The sequence below is a fragment of the Cavia porcellus genome, unplaced genomic scaffold, assembly GCF_034190915.1.
Source record: "Cavia porcellus strain 051 isolate PalLab524CR breed Dunkin Hartley unplaced genomic scaffold, mCavPor4.1 scaffold_2, whole genome shotgun sequence".
NCBI classification, from domain to species: domain Eukaryota; kingdom Metazoa; phylum Chordata; class Mammalia; order Rodentia; family Caviidae; genus Cavia; species Cavia porcellus.
The window spans coordinates 35,069,041-35,090,444 of record NW_026947485.1 but is presented as its reverse complement, the minus strand read 5'-3'; the positions used below and the strand labels follow the sequence as shown (position 1 = coordinate 35,090,444).

Genomic DNA, 21,404 nt, shown 5'->3' with positions numbered 1-21,404 from the left:
AATGGAGAACTGCCTACAGCAGCGGGAATATGGTTAGGGGCAACAGGGCTTTTAGTTGTAGTTAGCGTTGCCATCCAATAGGTTGTACTCTTAAGTTTGCATTGTTTTGTCTCTGTATAGCATGTAACATGCATGGATTCCTCAAACTTAGTGCAGGGACATGTGGCGAGATCACCAGGCCCTGAGGGACTCACCTTAGGCTTAAGTATGCACTGATAGGATGGTTGACTAAATCCTCCTGCAGTGGAGGGGTACACAACTGAGAATGCTGTTTTATCCCCACAATCGGTCCCTGGTCCTTTTTTGGCGCTAGGTGGTATACTGCTTACCGTGCCACCTCCGCAATCGCACGGACTGCCAAGAAGGCTCGTGCGAAGATCTATTCCAGAAGCGGGGCCCCCCAGCCCTGCATGTACCATACTTATCCTGAGGAGTGCTAGGACAACGCCCCCAACGAAAAAAGCAGCCTTTTTCGGGTTCATCTGGCTGTCAGGCCTGCTGCTGGTCTCCGGCAGGACAGGATTAGTCTTCAGTCGAAGGGCTTGTCGCACGCGTCAGTCTTTCTGGGACCCACAATGGTTCTCGTCCCGGTTCCTGCGGGAAAACACAAACCGCACCTCGGTTCCAGCTGACTACCAGATCCGGGCCCATCCATTGTCCCGTCAGGACATCTTTCCATTTTACCCATCCCTTATTGCTAGGAGATGGATTACAATGCTCCATAGCTGGGGGGTGGTTGTTATTGTTCAGGTTTAAAAAATTGTATGTGAATAGTGCCATGGATAGCCGTGCCTTTGGGGGCAGGCCCTGGCCTACTCCCCCTTTTTGTTTACATAAGATTTTTTTGAGGCTTTTATGAGCTCTTTTAATAATTTTTTGGCCTTGAGGATTATATGGGATACCATGTTTTAAGTGTACTTTCATAGTCTTACAGAACTTATTGAAGGCTTTTTCTGTATAGGCTGGTCCGTTGTCTGTCTTTAATATTTTGGGCTTGCCCCACGCGGCCCAAGCCGCTAAGCAGTGATTGATCACATTAGATACCTTTTTACCTGTCTCTGTAGTTGCGAATATAATATGAGAACAGGTGTCCGTGGAGACATGGACATACTTAAGAGATCCAAATTTTGTCATGTGTGTGACATCCATTTGTCAAATATCGCCAGGGATCAACCCTCTGGGGTTAACCCCCATTGATATGGCAGGCGTGTGTGTGGCGCATGAGCCGCACAGTCGCACGATGTCCCGCGCGTCAGCCCTGGAGATGCGGTACTGGTTGGCTAGCGTCCTGGCATTGACATGGAATTTGTCATGGAACTGACGGGCTTGCTCTATTGGAGATAACATATTGAAAATCCATAACGGGCGAGTGGCCGCGTCAGCAGCCGCATTGCCCTGTACCATGGGCCCTGGTAGGTGTGTATGTGCTCTTATGTGAGTGATGTATATTTTGTTGTGTCTATTTATGAGCAATGTCTGGATAGACAAAAACAAGTTAGTTACTTTGGAGGTTGGTTTAATTGGGCCTGCAGTCTCAAGGACCTGCATGGCATTGACAACATATTTTGAATCAGAAACAATATTAAGGGCCCCTGGGAACTTCTCGAGGACGGTTTGTATAATTTGTAACTCCACCACCTGTGGTTGATCTGGTTTAAACTGTATGTTAACTGGAGGCATGCCTGAGACCACATAGGCCCCTATCCCGGTTTTTGACCCATCAGTATAGACTGTTGTTGCAGGAGTAAGGGGTGCAGGGGCGGTGATTTTTGGAAATATCACCGGATGTTGAGTAATAAACTGTAGTATAGGGTCCTTAGGGAACTGATTGTCTATCTCCCCAAGAAATACACATCTCAGGATGGCCCAAGTATCTATGCAAGCAGTCAGAATTTTTATTTGAGAAGCGGTATAAGGCACCCGAATAGCGTGAGGCGTGGAGCCAAAATGCTGGATGGCTCTACTATGTGCCTCCAGAGCCAGAGAAGCAACTGCTTCCGGGTAATGTTTAATAATCTTGGCAGGTGAAACCTTAGGGTGCATCCACAGAAGTGGTCCTTTCTGCCAAATCACTGCCGTGGGCTGGGAACTGGTCTGCAACAAGCAGACCTCAAAAGGCTGTTCTGGGTCAATTCTCTGTAATGTAGCTTTGCTTAGGGCCTCTTTTATCTTTTTTAGAGCAACTCTGGCCTCTGGGGTGAACTCTCTAGGGGAGGCAATATCCGGATCCCCTCTCAGGAGATCAAACAGGGGCTTTAAGTCCGAATTAGGGATGTGCAAGTAAGGTCTGATCCAATTTATATCTCCCAGTAACTTTTGCATGTCATTTAGGGTTGTAAGATTATCTGTTCTGATGGTTACCTTCTGTGGAGAAATCGATGTAGGGGAGACTTTGGTACCCAAGTAAGTCACTATGTCTCCTCCTTGAATCTTGTCAGGGGCAATATGTAAATTAGCCTTTTTTAGGGCCTTGACCAGTTGGCCTAGCATATCCTCTAACCTATTTATGTCCTTCGCACTGATCAGCAGATCATCCATGTAATGAATGCACCTAACTCTGGGGAAGGCTTTGCGTAGGGGGGCCAGTAGGGAATCAAGGTAAATCTGACACATAGTGGGACTGTTGGCCATACCTTGGGGCAGCGTTATCCACTCGTATCTGAGATCAGGGCTTTTTTGGTTAATGGTGGGTAAGGTAAAGGCGAACCTATGGGTGTCCTCTGGATGCAGGGGGATTGAGAAGAAACAGTCTCTAAGATCTATAACATAAACTGGCCAGGACTGAGGGATGGCTGAGAGAGCTGGCAGCCCCCTCTGGACCGCCCCCAGGGGCTGCATCTGCGCGTTGACTGCCCTTAGATCATGGAGCAGCCTCCACTTATCTGATTTCTTTCTAATAACAAAAACAGGGGTATTCCAAGGGGAGGTTGATGGCTTTATGTGCCCTGCCTGAAGCTGGGTTTTGACTATCTCGGTTAACGCTAAAAGCTTCTCCTTGGGTAGGGGCCACTGAGGTACCCAAACCGGATTCAGGGACTTTCAAGTGATCTTAATTGGAGTAGGCAGGAGAACTTCCTCAGCGGCCCCTAGGAAAAACCCAGCCCGTGTCTACCTTCCCTTTTTTCTACAGGTACGGGAGATGTCCGGCCCTGCAGGGCAGAGCCCAGGCCCTTGCCGGGGACATATCCCTGATTCTTAAGTATACCCTTGGCTTGGGGAGAGCAGGTGGATGTAAGAGTGACATCCATCTGAGTGAGGATGTCTCTTCCCCACAAAGATACCGGCAGCTGTAGAACAAAAGGTTGAAAATGTCCTTGGTGACCCTCCTCATCACACCAAGGCAGGGTCACGGCACTAACCTGGGGGGCAGCCACCATCCCCAACCCTTGGAGTGTGTTATCAGCTGTATTGGTGGGCCAGCTAGAAGGCCAGTCCCTCTTGGAGACAATGGAGCGGTCTGCCCCTGTATCCAGGAGTCCTGTTATATTTCTACCATTAACCCTGAGCGAGAGCATGGGTCTTTTATCAAGAGTCATATGAAGTCCTTTAAAAATTTCTCCAGAGGAGCCAAAACCCTGATCCCCTCTAACCCGTTGTCTAGACTGGAATCTCTCATGGAGACTGGGGAGCAATAAAAGTTGTGCTATCTTATCCCCCTCATTAATCACCATGGTCCCTACATGAGATTGGACCATAATCTTAATGTTTTTTGTGTAGTCTGAGTCTATAACCCCAGGGAGCACGGTAAGGCCCCGGAGGGCTGTGGAGGACCGTCCAATCACTAAACCAACTGACTTTTCAGGTAGCGGTCCTTTGAAGGTGGTCCCGACCACCTGAACGCCCATATCGGGCGTTAATAGGAGTCTGGAGGCGACACAGAGGTCCACGCCTGCTGACCCAGGGGTAGCCCTTGTGGAGGGCTGCCACCTTGTGTTGTCCTGTCTAGGGGGCGGGGGCCCGTCCGTAAGGAGGGCCCCCTCTGGCCGTTTTTTGGCTCCTGAATCCCCCTGCCACTAATGCGGTTTCCCTGGGCATCAAAAACTGATCTGCAATCTTTCGCTTTGTGTGTTCCCTTCCTGCATCGTTCGCACATGCCTATTGGCCCTTCCCGTGTATTAACACTGTGCGGACAGTCTCTCCTAATATGCCCTGGTTCCCCGCAGCCAAAACATCCTTTGGGCTTACGATCTCGCTTAGGTCTAGAAGCATCCTTAGCTTGTGCTGTCGCGGCTACAAAGGCCGCCGCAAGCTTTGCTGCAGTCATCTGCCCTCCAATCTCCCTATAAATCCTAATCTAAGCATTGAGATCCTTGTTTTTATGCGGGGCAAGAGCCGCTTTGCACTCCGTTGTGCATTGTTTAAAAATGAGTTGTTTGATCAGGGGCTTTGCCACCTCTTGGTCTGAAAAAACTTTATCGCCCGCGTCTTGCATCCTAGCCACGAAATCAACAAATGGCTCTGTGGCACCCTGCACTATCTTTGAAAGGCATAATGAGGCCGCCCCCGCACCGTTTATCTGTTTCCATGCGCGGAGCCCAATATTAGAGATTTGGTCATACACCTCATTGGGGAACTGAGTTTGGTCATCCCTATATTTACCTGAGCCCTGGAGCATATCTTCGTTCCACCTTGTATGCCCCCTGCTAACATTTTTTTTTTGCTTGCTCGATGGCAAACTCGGCATACCAGGCTCGCCAATCAAGATAACTACCCGAAGGAAGGCATGCCTTGGCCAGCTGCATCCAATCACCTGGTGTAAGAGGCTGAGAGGCAAGATTCTCTAGCATAGCTATAGTATAAGGAGCTGTGGGCCCGAAGGTCGTGACAGCGCTTTTTAATTCTCTAATCTGTTTTATTTTAAACGGTTCCCAAACATTGCGCCCTTGGCCTGGGGCCATTTGCACAGGATATACTCCATAAAGACCGTAATCCATTCCTTGCATCGGTGGATCCCCTCCGGGCCATCGTTCACCCCTCCATAACCGCCCATGAAAATATCGTCCGCCCCGCGGCGCAACGTCATAAGACGGCGGTCGCGACAGAGTGGAACGGGGCGTCACTTCCTGTGCCGGCTGAGAGAAGGGAGGGTTCCCTGTAGCGGCCTCTCGGCGGGGAGCCGCTTCTGGAAAAGAGCTCCAGGGCGGAGCGGATGGCTCTCTGTCTCCTCCCCGCCAGAGAGCGCTCGGGGGCCCTTTCTCCTCTCTCTGCTTTTCCCGGGCGGCGCACGCACACAATTCCAATTCACGGCGCAACTCGGCATAGGGGTTTTTGGCCTCTCGGCTTCCCGCCCCACCTTCTGGTTCCTCCTCGCTATCTAAGTCGGAGGACTCTAGAGCTTGGGTGTCCTCTATCTTTCCCTGGATTTTTTCCCCCTGGACAGATCCCTCCCGAGAGCATTCCGACTTTGCCTGCTCAAAAGCCTTGCGTACGTCTATGATTTCCGCGTCTCTAACTGTCGACGGGAACCCCTTCCCCTCCCCTTCAAGGCACGCATGTATCATTTCCCACAGGGGGCGAATAGCCGGCGAAATATCCCCTTCCAATTCCGCCAAGGCGAGGTCCCCGCCTAACTTCTCCCATGAAGGCAGGTTTAAATGCCCCGTGGGTAAAAACCAGGGAGCTACCCTATCTACCTCTGCTATGAATAGTTCCAGTGTTTTTTGACCTACCCTGAGGTCTCTAGCTTTTAAAAGCTTTCTAAGGGCCTTTACCAAGGGCCGCGCCTCCGCGCTCGGTAAATTACCCATCTCTAACCTCTAAGGGCTGTAACTCACCGCGTGTGACTTAAAGAACCCGTCACCTACGCGTGAGCCTGAGGGGAGTCTAAAAGCCCTGTAGGTGCGCGCCACCCAGAGCCCAGGCTTATCCCCAACTCACCTGTCCGGCAGCACCACGCTGGAGCGTTGCACACCACCGCCGTGTCTCGGGGTTGATCAGTCCCCGTGCGGGTCACCAAATGTCGGTGTCGCTCCCGGCCTGCAGGAAGAACACGCGACAGATTCTGACAGTGTGTAACCTTGCCTTTATTTGTCTCCACGTGGGCCCCGCGAGGCCTCCTCTCTGTCACCAGCCCTTTCTCGCCGGTGGACTTTCTCTATCTCTCTCTGTGCTTCCTCTCGTGGCGGGAGAGGCATTTACTTTTATAGGGCAACAGTAGCCAATCAGTTTAAAGCGCGCGATGCGGGCTGACTGGCTAACATCAGTTGTTGCTAGGCAGACTATCTTACAGAGCGGGTTGTTTAAGTCGCCAGCACAATCAGGGGGCAGGAAGCAGGCGCCAACTTGACTCACTCGATGGGAGGGGCAATCTAGCTCAGGCTCCGCTCCCACCCACAGGCCCTACGTCCGCCAAGTAAGGCGACCAGTGTCGGCCGCGGCTCCCAACAATGCACTATTTGTAAGTAGTGGTTAAGATATGTAGTAGTGGTTATATGTAAAAGTAGTGCTTTTACCACCACATGCAGTTTGAGTTTTTGGTCTAAATTATTCAAATGCTGCCCTGGTGAGTCTGAGAACACACTGTTACTTTTTTTCAAGAAATAATACATACTTTTGAAGAAAAGAAGTTTGTCCGAACACCACATAATGGATTTCCCTCCAAACACCACATAATGGATTTCCTTCCTACACTGAACACCTTGAAATACTTCTTTAAACAAGTTGGTGTTCTGGTATTACACAGATTTTATTATTCTACAGAAGGGATGAGGGCTCATTTGCAATGCCCCTCCTCCTTCGATCTTTATTTTTCTGACCATGGTGACTCTTTGAATATCATCTTACCTCTTTCACTCCTGTCTTTCTTGGTGAGGCCTAGTTTCTCCTTCCCTGTGTATCTTTATCACATGGCTCATTCCAACTGACACATTTTGTTAGTGATATAAGACAGATTAGAAGGAGTATAATCATTGTGAGTGTTGTTTCTCATTCTTCCAGGTCAACAAGCTTACTTTCAAAGATAGCACTCCTTGATTGCTCTGATTGGGGTATAAGTGATCAATATCCAGCTTGTGGTTTTCTCTACAGTTGACTTGTTAATTTAACTCACTGTGTACTGATAACATATGCAGTGTACTGATAGAAGAGTGACTGGCTTATACTTTCATTATTTGAGCTATTATAAGTAATGTAGCTTTTGCATCAAATGAAAATATATTGGGATGATTATTCTTTCACTGATCATTAAATATTTAAAATTCAAATTTGTGAACATAATTTTTCAATAAAATCTTCATTTGAAGATCTTAACCCTTGGCTGGTTATGGTGGCACATGCCTTTATTCTGAGCACTTGGGAGACTGAGGCAGGAGGATGGCTGTGAGTTTCCAGCCAGCCTTGGCTACACAGTGGGTTCAAAGCCAGTCTGAACTGGAGAGAGACTGTCTCAAAAAAAAAAAAAAAAATGACTCTACTATTGCTTTATGTTCCCTGCATACTACAATGCCTCTTCCTTCCAGTTTTGTGGTATGCTGATAAAATAAACCAAAAAAAGTAACATTGTCAAATCTGTTAAAATAGTTAAGATAGTTTTCACTTTTGCAACAAATGGGGGGGTTATGTAATATATAAACATCAAAATATGTAAAGTTGATAAATATATTACTGATACATATAAATACTCAAAATTCTAAGGAGATATGGAAATAAACCTTTTAGAAAAAAGAAATACTCTATTTTTATAAAAAGCTAAACATAGCAATGATTATAGTGTGTATCCATGTTACTTTTTACATATTTAACAATCTGTCCTATGTAATTTAAAGAAACCTCAAGAGAATGCATCTAATAGACAAAGCAAGTAATTAAACAGAGGGGGGATAAAAAGGGAACCAACAACAGAAAGATAACACGACAAGGAAATGTCAGTATGCATCAGTTATAATTATTAATGTAAATGGTCTCAATTCATCAATCAAAAGAAGCAGAGTGGTAGAATGGACAAAGAAGCAAGATCCAACAATTTGCTGCATGCAAGAAATACATTTAATTAAAAAACAAATTCATATACTGAAAGTCAAAGGATCGAAAACAAAAACAATACTCCATGCAACAGGAACCTAGAAAAAAAGCAGAGCAGGTATTCTGTTTGCAGACAAAGTAGATTTCAGGTTAAGAGAGACAAAGAAGTTCACTACATCCTACTAAAGGGAACAATCCAAGAGAAAGAGATAACAGTCATAAATCTATATGTACCAAACACTAGCACACCCAACTATATAAAATAAATATTGATGGAGGTAAAGAAAAAAAAATAGCACTCATACAGTTTTAATGGGAGACCTCAAGACCCCAGTGTAACAAATATGCAACAAATGGGGGGGGGGGGTATGTAACTAGACCAAAACTAGTCCAAAATGGAAAGAAATGTTAAAATTGAACCATGAACTTAGTAGATGTTCACACAGTTTCCCTTCCGCAACATCAGAATGCACATTCTCATCTGAAAATAAGATATTCTCAAAATAGATCACAAATAAGCTGATAGAATGTCCTTAACTAAATACAAAGGAAATTGAAATTAGCCTATGCATATTATGAGACTATCATGCAAAGAAATTGGAAATTAATGGCAAAAGATACCACAAAAACTTCATAAACATATGAAAATTAAATGATACCCTCCTTAATAGCTAGTGGGTCACACATGAAACTAAAGAAGAAATTAAACATTGTCTACAATTAAATGATAATGCCAGTACAACATATTACAGCTATGGGATACAATGAAAATAGTCCTATGAGACATATTTATAGTAGTGAATTCTCATATCAGAAAAATAGCAAGGTCAAATTAACAGCCTAATGCTGAATCTTGAGTTTCTAGGAAAGAAGAACAATTCAAGGCCAAAGTTTGTATGAGGGAGGAAATTATAAAGATTGAAGCAGAAATAAATGTACTTAAGACTAAGTAAACAATACAAAGAATGAATGAAGAGTTGATGCTTTAAAAAACTAAATAAAATTTTAAATTTCTTACCCAACCTTATCAAAAAAGGAAAGAATCAAACCTGTGCAACTAGGGATGAAAGAGTGAAATTGCAACAGATCTGCTGAAATCCAGATGTCCCTCAAGGCATGCTTCTGGAAGTTACATTCTAATAAGAAACTATTCCACAGAAGAAACAGACTCCTACATGCACATGAATTACTAAAGCTGAATTAAGAAATAAAAATGCAAAATGAAGCACTATCAGTTAATGAAATTGAAGATGTAATTTAAAAACTACCAACAAAGAAAAGCTCTAGTCTTGATGGACGCATTGCTGAATTATACAAGAAATTTAGAGAAGACCTAGTGCTACTACACCTCCAATTGTTTAATGAAATTGAAAGGGAAGTAATACTCCCAAATTCATTGATGGAAGCAAACATTACCTTGATACCAAAACAAGAGAAGGATTCAACCAAAAAAGGAAACTACAAGTCAGTGTCCCTAATGAATAGAGATGCAAAAATCCTCAGTAGTATACTGGCAAATAGCATGCAGCAGATCAAGGTTATAGGCTAGTACCAAGTAGGATTCATCTCAGGGATGTAGTGATAGTTCAACATACACAAACTAATAAATGTAATATAGAGCCAAGGACAAAAGCCATGTGATCATTTCAATAGATGAAGAATAACTGTTTGACAAAGTCCAAACAGGACTTTGAAAAACCTACAGAAAACTGTAATAGATGGTAATTATCTCAATCTGATAAAAAGCTATCTATGATAAGCCAACAGGCAGCATCATGCTAAATGGTCATAAACTGAAAGCTTTCTCTCTAAATTCAGAAACAAGTCAATGATATCCACTATCACCATTTTTATTCAATATAACCTTGTAAGTGTACGGCAGTAAGTTCGATCCCCAGTACCAAAAAAAAAAAAAAAAAAAGGAGTTGAATTATTATTTGCACATGGCATGATACTCTATATGGAAAACCCCAAAAACTCCATGAGAAGACGTCTAGATTTAATAAACAAATTCATTAATGTAACAATAGAAAGTTAACACTCAGAAATCGATAATATTCCTGCATACAAATAACAAACTCACTGAGAGAGAAATTAGGGAAATCACACCCTTCACACTAACATCCAAAAAAATGCAATATCTAGGAATCAATGTAATGAAGATAGTAAATAACTCTACACTAAAAATTGCAGTGCTCTGAAAAAGGAGATGGAAAAAGATCTAAGATATTCCTTGTTCTTTGGAAGGTAAAAACAAAATAGTGAAAATGGCCATGCTTCCAAAATTGTTACACAGATTTAATGCAAGCCCTATATGATCTAAAGGACCATAATTTCATGTTTGCTATTTTGAATATTCATTATACTGTAAACAGTATTATGTGTATTGTTTATCTACTGAGTTGAAAACTCCTATTTCAACAAACTTTAGTGGATACTTAGCTTGCATATGAAGCACTTGAGTGATGGTACTTTATTGCTCCGAAAAGATATCTTCCTGTATTATACTGCTGTTTTACAAACAAATGATAAAATGTTCATCCTTATTGTTTAAAAATACTTGAAATGCTATAAAACTTTACTATGAGTTTAATATACTTTTAGAACTTTGTAACAGATATGAAAATGATAGTTTTATTATATACTACATATCATGCTTCTAAGAACTGAGAATTACAATACAAAATTATCATATTTTAATTTAATTTCCAATTCTAAGGGGTTATAATTAAAAATCAAATTGCACTGATACCTTGGTACATGAATTTAATTCTTCCCATGACTCTGGACATAACCCAAATTGGATGACAACCAAATCAAATTTCCCCATCATATCAGCACTGCATCTACTCATTGAACTTGATTCAGTTATTGACCTGTTCAGTTTGTGACCAGAATCTTGGAAAGAATTAAGTTCATGAACAGAGTTACTACTGCAGCTGAATTTTTAAAAAGTTAGCCTTTTGAAATAAAAGGCTTTCCTGTGATATGTGACAAATTTTGGGCTTCTGCATCAAAGAAATTGAAAAGAAAAAGATATTAGAAAGGCAACACAGAGAAAATGAAAGGACTATTGATCCTGCCAAGGTTGAGAACTAAACATTCTGGGAAAAGCAGTTAGAAATGTTGGATAAAGTGCAATAAACTTCCTCCTATGTATATTGCTGACCTTGTTAGAGAGGGTTCCTGAGGACGTTTATAAAGAGAAAGCTAAAAACCATTGCAGTAAGCTGGCAGTGACACTGCATTTGCCTCTAGCCATTTGGTGGGCTCTGTTACGCAGAGGTTTGAGCATTAAAACCTGCTGACTAGTGGACATAGGACCTGGGCTGTGCAAGAGAGGATTTAAAATTGAAAACTTTGAAACATGCCCTGCGCATCTGGTGACCACCATTAGGGATGCTTGTTTCCCTCAGGTAACCAGCATGGGTCGAAGGATGCAACCAGCCATATCCCTGTGCACCTGCCAGTGCTTAAAACAGGTTCAAAGAGATATCTAGGACATTAAAAACTGAGCTGAAAACTGCCAAAACTTCATGAATGAAACTGAAGATAGACTTTCAGACCTTTACAGAATGACATTTATAGTGATAGGAAAAATTTCTTTAAACACTAACAAGGAACCAGAAAATAACAATTCAATGGCTGCAAGACAATTCAAAACAAAAAATAATTTAAGAGTGAAAAGTATCAGTGAAAAAGCAGGAGTTAACACAACATAAAAAGTCTATTTACAGAAGTAATAGCAGAAAACTTTCCAAGCATGGGAAAAGGACCTGACATAAGGTAAGTAAGGCCTGTAGAACTCCAGCTAGCCATAACCAAAATAAATCTACACCCAGACATAAATAATCAGGATGTCAGAAATGCAGCACAAGAACAGAATGTTAAAAATTGCTAACGATAAGAAACAGGTCTCCTATAAAAGAAACGCATCAGAATCACAGCAGACTTCTCAGCATAAACCATCAAAGTCAAGAAGAGGTTGGAGTGAAATATTTCAAGTCCTGGAAGAAAATAACTTCAACCCAGATTGATGTACCCTGCAAAGCTATGTTTCAAAATTAATGAAGAAATCCGTGACAAAGGACAACTGAAGAAATTTATGACCACCAATCCAACCCCAACAAAGCCTGATATAGTATATTCTAGAGAAAGATAAAGATGTCTACACTTCCAGGAATAGCAACAGCAGTGGACTGCTGAGCAGGGCAAGCAGTTGAAAGGAGGGGAAAGTTAGGGGCAAACAGTAGGATGGCATGGCGAAGATGGGCCAGTACATGCTGGGCAGAACTATTAATGTAGGTGGCCTCAATTCACAAATAAAAAGAGACATAGGCAGAGTAGATCAAAAACATCCATCAATACTGTATATAAGAAACACATATAACTAGAAAGATAATTCATAGACTGAAAGTCAAAGGAGAAAACAATGGTTCATGTAGCAGAAAACCAGAAAAAAGCAGGGGTATGTTGCCCGTCAACCGCAAAATGGAAAAGAAAAATACGTTATTTTTATACAGTGGGAAGCTACACAGCCATAAATAAGGTTATTCTCGAGCCTCTTGTAAGTAAATGGGTGCAACTTGAGATCATGCGTGCTGGTGATATGGTTCATATTCATATGGGTGAACATCGTGTTGCCTCCCTAATATAAAAAACAGAAGGAATTAGTGGGTTCCAAAATGTACAATAGATACTGTGAAAGTGAAAGTTGAGGAATCCTGTAAAAAAGGAAGGTGGTAGCTATTGTTAGTTTCCTATTACCTTGTTTTGAGATACTGTATCATTTTCATTGTTTTCTTTGGTTTTGTTCTGTCTTGTTTTGCTTATTATATTTAAGGTATGGTAGCTATGCTGAAGATAAGATACATTATGGTAGCCATTGTTTATTTCCTATTATGTTGTTTTGAAGTCCTGTAACGTTTTCATTATTTTGTTTTGGTTGGTTTTATTCTTTTTTGTTTTGATTTTACTATGATTGATGGCGTGGGAAGCTATTCTGAAGATGACAATGGCATTGTGGCAGCAACTGTTGATTTCCTATTGTCTTGTTTTGAAGTCCTGTATCCACTTTCCTTCTTTTGTTTTGATTGGCTTTATACTATTTTATCTTACTTGGTTTTATTCTCTTTAAAATAAAAATTAAATTAAATTAAAAATTCCTTATAAAGCACAGAAATGTTAAAGGGTTATACCTTCAGTAAAAGGGTAGAAAGAGATCCAGATCCCATTAGCCGTCTCCCTTCCAGAGAAAGAAGGAAAGGAGTGGGAACAGGGCCAGGGTTTGGGCGAGGCATAAAAACACCATGTAGGCAGGGCAAGACCAGGAAAGACAGAAAGAGTGAAGGACTTACCAACAGAAGGAGACGAGAGGGAAAATTGCCTTGGCAAAAGCAAACAGCTCTTCTTTAGGTATGTGCCTCCAGTTTAGGTCTTATTTCTTCCCCTGGATAAAATATCCTAAAACATATGTTTGTAGCCCGAAGTTACAGAAAGAAGAAATATGTAACTATAGTTAGATTCAGTAGAATGGATAAGCAATTCAATTAATTCCCAGTTTTAGAAATAGAATTACTAATTGCAAAGTATAAAATGGTTTGTTTCAGATACTTAAAAATAAAATTTGGATGAAAATGTGAGATAGGAATAAGATGCTATAAAAATGTCTGGAAAGACTTGAAAAAAGCCAAATAGAGTTCTAGGAATAAAGATTTTAATTTTTGCATTTAAAATTTAGCTTATGGGTTAAATAGCAGACTAGACACACTCGAGATTACTAGGAAGCTATTACATAAATGTGCATATAAATGAAAATATAAAGTTTAGCTGGGCATGTTGGCATACTTCTGTAGTCCTAGCACTTGAGAGGCTGAGGCAGGAAGATAACTGAGATTTTGAGACCAGGTTGGGCTACATAGTGAGTTCAAAGCCAATGTCATACATTTTGAAACGGTTTCATACATGACACAGAATCTATAATATTATTTTATAATAATCACCCAGAGCTAAATAAAAGGAAGTGCAGGAAATGTGCGTGCAATCTTGAAGACCTAGAAATAGGTGTATATATAGCTGAAGTAACGTATTTTCTATGGGTTAAGAATTCAAGCAGGATTGGACCATGTCCTTTCTGTCATGTGTAGGATCTCTGATTGGAAGGCTCAAATTACATATATATAAATTTTTTTCTAGGTCTTCAAGATATATGAGACAGTATATGTCTGTGTGTCTGTGCTTTAGTGATCCATACATAGGTTTTATTTATGTAATGACAGTTTTGAGTGATAAATATTAGTCACTATATTAGGGAAGGAAAAGAAATACAATCAAACAAGCAGGTCTGTATTTCTCAGAGGACTGATACTTAATCCTTGGTGCTTGTGGTTTCTACATCCATGGAGTCAACGAACTTTGGTGTGATTATAAATCAGAATAAATTACATTTTGTACATATTTTTTCTTGTCATTTTTCCCTAAACAGTAAGTGGAACAACTGTTTACATAGCACTTACATTACATTAGATATTACAAGTAATCTGGAAATGATTTTAGGGATAATGTACATCAATTATATGCAAATATTATACTTTTTATGTTAAGGACTTGAGCATACACAGAGTTTGATATCTGTGGGGAGTCCTAGAACTAATCACCCTTGGGTACCAAGGTAGTAAAAAGAAAAAAGGAATAAAATCAAGCAGGACTTCTCCATACTCCTTGGAGGAAATAATATTTAGTCTGAAAGGATTAGAAGGATAGAGATTAAGTGAATTTCTGTGAACATTTGGTTTAAGTGAGTAATTTAATGCACAAGAAGATAAAGTCAGTTGTGAAATCAGTACTACCTGGCTGGAAGATTTTTGAACCTTGGTAGTTGGGAATATATAGAATGGACCATGGAAGGCTGTGACTTAAAAATATGGAACCTCATGTATGTATTTGTTGTTTTTGTGTGGTACAGTGGACCAAACTGTAGCCCCAGACATAGTAGCCTCCTATCTACATTCCCAGCTCTATATGGAACCTATCACTGAAGTTTATAAAGTTGAATTGTTATGAATGGAATATGTTACTTGATAATAATTTGAGCTTGTGTATCATTAGTACCACAGAAAACTTTTTATGTGCTTAAAATCTCCTTATCATCTGAGTATCTTTAGCAACAAGTGAGTTTGCTACATTTTGGTGAAGAAGATTCTTTTTCCTCTAATAGTTGGAAATCACTGGGATTTGTTAACAGTGACTGAAAATTTTGCAAGTGATTATGAGTGGACTGAGTGGGGGAGGTGTGTGAGGTGAAGAGAGTGACTAGTTTAAGACAGGTGCGAAGGGTCTGGGATTTAGTTCAGTGGCATGAGAGCCTGTCTGGCAAGCATGAGGTTGTGAGTTCAACCCTCTGTACCAAAAAAAAAGAGAAATGAGGTTTATATTTGGAACAATACAGAGGAGATTAGCATGGCCCCTGCACAAAGATGACCTGCAAATTTGTGAAGCGTTCCATATTAAAAAAAAAAAAAAAAAAAAAGGTGAGAAGTGAAAGAGTTACTAATTTTAAAATTGCCCAGATTTGTAGATGTGAGGCCATTACTGACCTCTGTATTCTCTGCTTAGAAATTTGATTAAATGCAAAAGAATGAGTTGTGGAGCTGGCTGCTGATTTGGATATTTAACTAGGTTTTAGAATCCATTGGTAAAGCTTTCACCCTAACTTGTATCGGATTTTTTCTTTTCAAAAAATTGAGACGCATTCAAACTATTGCATAGTTAGAAGCTATTAAAAATGCAGGAGAAACACAAGAGTGTCAGGGAACATTGTAAAGCTGAGTGAAAGAAGACAGCAGAATCTCAGTGATAGCTGGCCCACCAATACTCATCTTCTGTATTAATCTATCTAATTTTCATACTCACTTCTCCCTTCGTTTTCCTTTTCAAGGTTGTGCATGCATCGTAATTTATTATCTTTTAGACCATAAGACTTCGTGGGACAGTAAGTTTATAAGAAAATATACTGCCTACATTCAAACTTCATCAGTTAAGAATTCATAAGAGCTTGGCCCATTTATGATACAAGAGATAGGATGGTTAGAATAAATAAAATAGCATATGAAAATGCCAAGTGTAATAGTTACACATGCATTTTTATTTTTAATTTCATGGAAGAATTTTTTGATCACATATTTTTAGAAAATCACAAATATTGAATTTTTCAAATTTCAGTAGCTAATATAAAATTTTTAATTTGTTCAATAATATGATCAGTTATGTAAATTTCTCAGTACTTAATCATGCTTCTATTTGTATAATTAGCCATGCTCAATTTCTTATTATCCTGGGTTTAATTTATGAGAAGTTCATTTGAGATTTTAAAATTCTAATTGCTGCAGGTATAAATCATGATGCAAACACTCAATTGTAAAAGAAATATTAACTTATTATCACATCAAGTCTATTTTCAACCACATAGGCTTCTAGATTTGCAGGCAATTCAATGCACGTTATGTCTGAGTCGCACTCCCACTTCGAAGATAGTGTAAAGCTTTTAGAGCCTGACAAAGCAGCAAATCACCAGCTGAACTCTGTGGTTCCCTCCCCGCTATCCCCAAGCATCTGTTGTGTAGCCCACCTCAGCATGCTGCCAGTTTCCTCAGCTTAGCCACTGCTTAAACTAGAGCGGTCACTTTTCCCTTCCTTTTAGTTTTCTTTTCTTAGTTGAAGTTTTCTTTAAATATGCAGTGCATACATCATAACATTTCCAGTCTTTCTCAACCCCATGATTATTATTTTTTTTTCTGTATTAACTATGCCATTTCAACTTTAGATTTCTATGATTAAGAAGATGATGGTCTTAAGCTTCTCGCCATGCTTTGGCTTGGCTGCCATTTGAGGCCTACTCTTGGCCCAGTTAGCTACATTTTAGTGAAGCAGAATCCTGTTACAGAACACTGTCTTTCAGCTGAAAATCAACACAGACCATGTGGAACAGTGTGCTCACTTATTGTCGTGGTGACTTGATCTAATGTACCTTGATAGCAAAGTATGTATGATTTTCATGTCTTTAGCTAATGCCAATAGAGTCTTTATGATAGTCTTAATAATTTTAGTAAATTAATAGGTAAAAATTTTACACACTTTTTGATGCTACTAAGTTTAAAGATTGTCTTTCTTTAAATTCTTATTTTTCATGTATTTTTGTTCTCAATTTTCATATTTATCTCTGCCCCTCTCTGTTAACTCTTAGCACTATTGTTCACTATACCCCTATGTCTTGATTATTAATACAAATATTAAACTTTCTGAAAAATAAACGATTCAATCTGGCTTTAAAAATAATTAAAGCAGCTGACAAATAGAGCATTTTACCTTGTCTGTTGATCATTTGCTCTGAAAGGTGTGTTAATGAAATAATTCTGTTGGCTTAAAGTACTTGACAGAAATACTTACATGGAATCTTTACTAGTGTATAAATCTAGAAAATTGTGTATATATAGGAATATATAAAATTTATTTTTAAAAATAGATTTAGAGAATATATATATATATATATATATATATATATGTCTTGAATCTCTCTTAAAAATCTAGTCTAGAGTAGAGCTATTTAGCATCAGTTTATATGACATTGAACTCAGGGTTAAAATTATGATTGAGATGCCCTATAATGCAAATAGAAATGTCCTAAGGTCATTATGTAATTTTATAAGGAGTTTCACCAGAGCCAGGAAGGAAAAGCAGTAAGTTTTATAACATGATTAACGCTGAGACAGCTGGCCTTTATGCGAAGTGGGTTGAAAATGGAACTCTCAAAAAAAAAAAAAAAAAAGAAAATGGAACTCTCAGTGTAGGCCCATGATGTACAGAAAAGGCATTCCGTTATGTGCACAGCTACCTGCATTTTTTACTTGATCAATATGTATTTTCAATTAAGTAGGGTGAAGATCTACCAAATGCAAATATGCAGTAAAACGTGGCAAGAGTAAAACAATACCTTGCAGTTTTTTTTTTTTTTAAGCTCCCAATGGATTAGTGATTTTAGTTTACATTAGAAGCGACAGTCTAGTGATGATTATTGCTCCTTTGGGACTGATAACAGAAATTGTGCCTTATCGTATTAGTTATTAGTATTCTATTTTGTACGTGGTATAAGAAGCAGTGAACATGGCCTGAATGTATTTTTCAAACAAGTAAATTATCTTTCAGTATTCATAAAAAATGTGGTTTGTCTACCTTAACAAAATAAAATCTTCATATGTAGTTTAGCTTGTATATTCTTTTAAATATTTCAGAAGACACAGCTCCTGGTCTAGGCCCAGTTTTCTTTGTAAAGGGATGCCTCATTGGTTCCTGTGTAATAGTCTTGACATGTGTATTACTCATTCCCTATGGGAAAAGCCAAAATATTCCACTTCCTTTGGAATGAACCAGTGGTATCTCATGTATCAGCTAAGTATTCACATTCTGTGTGCACATTGAGATTCTGTTTATATCTCTTTTCCTTAGATATGTTTTGTCATATTACTGTTCATTATAGTTTCTTCTTTATTTGTGAACTAGTCCTTCTCATTTCATAGAACTCCCTCAAAATTATTGCTATGGGTCACGTGGTTTAGAAATGCAACAGTCTTGAAATTACCAACACATTCAGCAATTTCTTGATGAATGTCCCAGTCAGGGAGAGTTTTCAAAACTATCCTGAAGAACTCTTTGAGCATTTCAAGCTTTCTCCTTCAGTATTTTTAAGAGTTCCTCCTAAACTCTCCACTGTAACAAATACAAAGTACAGAAAGGTAACAGTCTTCTGCTAAATCTAATGCACCATTTTAGCAATGAAATCTGTGAAAGAATTGTTAAAAAAATTATTCATGACCCTTCTTAAAGACAGTCAAAAAGCTTTGTTTAAGTGGGGCTATGATAATAAAGTTGTATAGTTGGAAAGAAGATTAGACTCAATACCAGAGGCAACAAAGGCTAGTGGAGATTTGTAACCAAAGATTCAGGTCGGGAGATCAGTGGATGAAAAATGATTCCAAGGAAAAATCAAGAATAAAAACATTCTGGATAAATTAAAGTAATAGGCTTTTTTCTTATCTATTGGGAATTAAACTCATGACCTTGCACCTGCCAGGAAGGCAGCACTATGCCACTGTGATATATTCTCAGCCCCTATTTTAACAGGAGTATTGCTAATGGTATGCTAAGGTGATGAAATATGCAGGCTGGGGGGTAAAAAACTTAGTCAGATATCAAGGGACAGGAATGAGGAATGTGATTAGATATCAGTGATAAGGGCCTTTTCCTAAATTGATTCACCATTGTTTATGCTAAAACTGGACAAAAGGAGCCAACCACAGTGCCCAAGATCATGGGCCTAGGCAAAAAAAGGAGTATAGAGATCTTCCCTCAAGTTTGGTCAAAGGAAAAAATCTTCATCAGAATAAAAATACTTACTTAGAAGAATAATGAAGTTAGGGTCTAATCAGAGATCATTTAACCACCTACCCAGTACAAGTACCAGTGGGTAGAAAGCATATGCAGCATGGCAGTGCTGGATGAAGAAATGATTCACATCTGAAGTAGAACATCGTATAGTATGACAGCCCAAGATTTCCTTTATACTATTCAGTATGACATACAATTTAAAACATAAGACTTGTTGATTTCTGGAATGTTTCAATTAGTAATTTTAGACTACAGTTGACCCCTGATAATAAACTGCATTAACTGAAACCTCAGATAAATGAGGGAACTACCATATTTGTTACTCCGTAATCCCTCTATAATGGTTAATTTATGTGTGTATATATTCAAACTATATGTGAGTTGCCTCAAGTAAAGATTGTCTTTATGAAGTTGTATAGATTTAAAGACCATCTCTGGTACATTCACTAACTAATGTTTTGGTTCAATGAATAAAATTATTTGCCCTTGAAATCAGAAGTTTACTAAAGCAATTTATTTCACATTGCATGGTTGTGAAATATATTGTGACTCCTTATTATTAGGAAAACTGAGGTATTGGAGAGTTGGATAGCTTGTTGAGATCTTACAAATTGTTCTTTAAATTTAGTTTGACACTGTATTCGTTTGATTCAATCCTGTATACTTTTCAGTAAACTAACATTTACTAAATTATTTTCTGTAGGAACTGTTGCCTCCAAGAAATGTAACTGGACTCATGGCCAGCACTTTTCTCAAATATAAGATGATGAAATGCATAGTGCCCAAGAAATTGATGAAGCACATAGTATTTTCTAGTTTATATGTTAACAGAACCTCTCTTTAAGAGTACTTGTCACTGAGAGCCCCCTTCTTATAAAACATACAATTTGGAACAGGTGCACTATTCTATTTTTTATAATATTGATTCAAGTTATTTTGTCTAAGTTGTCTTGACTTTGTATGTTAAAAAGCAATTTTTTTCTGAATTCTTCTCTGAATCCTTATGAAACCCAAAACTGTAGGAGATTGTTTCCATTTATTTATTAATAAGATGGATATCTGGGGGACTCACGATTGAATACTCAACTTTTGGATCTATGGTTTTTGAGCCTGTGGCCATTGTAGGGCCAGGTCAAGATGTATATGTCAAGTCATATTATTATAAATGACAAGGACCGTCTATACTCATTCATTTTGTTAAATTTATGTTTTTATTGCTCGAGAAGGTTACCTTGATAATTGTTTTTAAATGGACTTTTTAGTATCAAATGTGGCTCCAGAAATAGTGTAGAAACTTCTCTATTACCATTTACTTTTTGCTTAGTAAAGGGAAAAAAGAGCCCTTTTCTGATATTAAGCATTAGCTTAAAGTGTCTATTAGTAGAAAATCTAAACTGATCAAATTCAAATCTTAGGTTTATTATGAATTAAAGTTTAATCATAAGAGGACATCTAGACATTATGTTGTAATTTGAGATAGAAACATCAAAGAGCTAATAAAGATTGTGGATATTGGACGAATAGTCAAAGAGCTAATAAAGATTGTGGATATTGGAAGAGAATCCATTAGTTGTAAGAAGAATGAACCTCTTAGTATCCATGATCATCAGTACAAAAGAGCAGTTGTGCAATTACTGGTTAAAATTGGTAATAACAGAATAGACACTTGAGTTTTTAGTTTTTCCAAGGAAAATGTATCTTAACTTAGTTAAATGTAGTCCAGGAAAAACATATACACAACGCAAATGTTAAACATTTGCACATAAAGGAGATGTTGGCCTATCTGAATTTCAAAGAGGAGAAGGTGCAATAGGTATGAATTAGTGTGGGAGGAGTATGAGCTGTGACTCAGGACTGTGATTTTTCTGATGTAGGGTAACTCCTTTCCTCTCCATTTCAAAGAAAACTAAAAGTCTTACCTAATATCACTAATTCAGTGATTCAAGTTAGGAATATAAAAGGAAGTAGAGGAAACGTCAGTATTTTTTTAAAGGTTGATTTGTTAA

General features: G+C 39.1%; 2 protein-coding genes and 1 pseudogene across 4 annotated transcripts in view; all 3 read left to right on the top strand.

Annotated features, from left to right (window-relative positions):
* Exoc4 (exocyst complex component 4) overlaps positions 1 to 21,404 on the top strand; it is a 722,212-nt gene that overhangs the window by 381,667 nt on the left and 319,141 nt on the right. The window lies entirely within an intron of this gene.
* Positions 6,122 to 21,404, top strand: part of LOC100718578 (phosphatidylinositol N-acetylglucosaminyltransferase subunit Y-like) — a 46,631-nt gene continuing 31,348 nt past the window's right edge. For both annotated transcript variants that reach the window (XR_010044689.1, XM_063240558.1), the window contains exon 1: positions 6,122 to 20,294. The gene's annotated coding sequence lies outside the window, so the exon portion shown is untranslated. The remainder of the gene's footprint in view (positions 20,295 to 21,404) is intronic.
* On the top strand, positions 15,376 to 15,469 carry LOC111756243 (U6 spliceosomal RNA; annotated as a pseudogene).